Source organism: Arachis ipaensis, chromosome B09 (genome assembly GCF_000816755.2).
Source record: "Arachis ipaensis cultivar K30076 chromosome B09, Araip1.1, whole genome shotgun sequence".
Classification (NCBI taxonomy): Eukaryota; Viridiplantae; Streptophyta; class Magnoliopsida; order Fabales; family Fabaceae; genus Arachis; species Arachis ipaensis.
In genome coordinates, this window is record NC_029793.2 from 16,083,333 (window position 1) to 16,086,158 (window position 2,826).

The following is a 2,826-nucleotide window of genomic DNA, read 5'->3' on the forward strand; positions in this document are numbered from 1 at the left end:
CAACGCTCAGAAAACGAGATAACTTGCGTGCGAAGAAACCAAAAGTCAACGAACATAATATAACAGAAACTATGAGTGGAGAGAGTTAAGTATATGTATATACATAAGCTATATATCAAAATAAACCCAGGAACTACTCCGCTTCAGAAGTCCAGACGCTTAGTGAGGAGCCTCTCGACCTGCATCTGAAAAAAACACAACACAGTATGGGGTGAGAACCGGAGGTTTTCAGCATGGTAAAGGTGCCATACACATAATATATAAGGTCCTGAGAATGTTAGAGGCAATTCTAGAACGCCGACACTCAAATTATAAAACTTAAAGAACTAAACAGAAACCATAAATCAGGGTGGTCCTCTAAGACTTTCTAAACTAAATCAATTCCTTAAATCTAACTAGAACTTAAATAGAATCCTCAATCTCTCCACCTTTTTTCCGCTCCATCTCCGGTAATTACAAAAGCAAACAAGCAGACAAAGCAAGCACAGGTAGAATACAGATATCAATTATGACAATTAGCATATTATAATCAATTAGGCAATCTCAATTAATGCACAAACAAGCCATACATACAAATGCTTATGATGCATGCCTGTCCTATGGCCGTTGATATCAACTGTCGGTTACGTAGTCATCCCGACATATTCTCAAGCTCAAAAATACATCATGGGAAGAATCCCAAGCTGACATGGGGAAGAGAACACCCCCAAGCTCAATAATATCCATGGGACGAATCCCAAGCTGACATGGAGAGAAGAGACAACACCCCAAGCTGACATGGGAAAAACAATACCCCAAGCTCAATGTTATCCATAGGACTAATCCCTGGCTGACATTGGGGAGACAACACCCCAAGCTCAATAACGTTCAATCTTTAGCTTATATATGCATCTCCGGCATACTCGCGATACTACTGCACCTTCTCAATAAATCATAAGCATTTACTTATTCCGCTTATATTTTATGATACACAATTATAAATTCATAACTCGTCTCATCGTCCTCATTTCGTTACTATCCACGATTGTCTCATTCATTAATCTCAATATTACATTAATCTTTTAACTGCCTCATATGTCTCTTTTCCATCATCTTATCAAAACAAAAGCCATCTTCTCCAATCATTAGTTTAGTTATATTCCTTCATCTCTAAGTTACCTCCTTTTTCCTAGTTTCATCCTATTGTTAAGCTTACTAACAATATTTAGACTAAAGAAATGAAAATAGAAGTCTAGAGGTTCGAGTTTGAGCTTTAAAACACAAAATCTATTTTTGCCGAAAACAGGGCCATGCGTACGCGTGGGTCACGCGTACGCATGCAAACCAGGCAGTAGCGTTTGTCCGCGAAAGGGGTATATGCGTACGCAAAAGTTCCATGTCACGCGTACGCGTGGACATGCATTTTTCCAAAAATTTCACTAAGTTTCAAAAGCTGCAGAATTTCCGTTTTCACCTCAAACTTCCGACGTACATAACTTTTTTGTTTTAAATCATTTTCCTCTGTTCTTCGAACGGCGTAAACTTCACAGACCCAATTTTTATACAAAACAAGTTTGAAATAATTTAGGGCTCCAGAAGCCAAGTTATGGCTCGCCGAAGTTTGACCAAAAACTAAATTTTACAAAAAGCTTCAAAACCTTATTTTCTTTTTAAAGCTCATTCCAGCCCGATTCATCATACCTATAATCATCAATATCACATACTTTTAACAATATCACAATAATCTCTTCAATCCTACCATTTCTCAATTCAATAGCATCTCACTTCAACCTAAACTTCACAAGTTTATCATCAAATATCAACAAACCAACCTATATTTACATAATGCCAAAATCACAAGTTCTTCAAACATCACACCTTATCATTCATCATTCCAATACCAACAAAACCAAGTGAATACCACACATACTCAAACCATATCATTATTACTAAACATCCAATATACATAATCATTTCAGCTTATCCTAAGGTTCTCTAGCCTAAGTTTTCACACGACATTATATATTATACACGCGAAACATAAACCATACCTTGGCCGATTTCAACATATTAACCAAGGCAAACCACAAGGCAAAATGGCAATGCTTAAATCACAAAGATTTAACTCTAACTCCACCAAGCTCTCAAATCAAGCTTCCAATGATTCCAAGAATTTCCATATCATGCATTCATACACCTAACACATATATATACATACATATACCCAATAATTCAATACCCAACATAATCCAAATAAGAGAAACTAGGGTTTAGGACTCTCATCGTGCCCACGGACTAAACGAACTAAATCTGTCAAGCTCCACAAGCTAAATTGAACCTAGAGTACCAAATTAAACAAAATCTCAACATGGGTTCCCTTTAATTTCAAAAATTGAGGGATAGAGAGGCTGGGGTGAGATTGAAACTTACCTATGAAATTGATCCGATAGAATCGTAGAGCTCGATACGGTGGACGCATGGCCACAAACGATGCGGCGATTGGAGCTCGGAGCAAGAAGTTACGGTGGATTGATGGTGGCATTAGGGTTATGTGTCTTTCCTTCCTCACCATGAGCATGCTTTCAGCGTTGTGATGAATGAAGAAGGAGAAGAGGGCTTACTTTTCTTAACGAATGGGCTGACTTGTTGGGCTTGGGCCCGGTTCAACCAGTTCGGCCTGTTCGGCCCAATCTTGGGCCAAATTCTTTCAAATTAGTGTCGAAATTCTCGTTTTAATTTTCTCTATCATATTAAACTATCAAATCCTATTTTCTAATTACTTTTATTAATAATTAATTTATTCGCTAACTATTTATTATTTTCTCGGGGTTTACACTTTATCGTCAA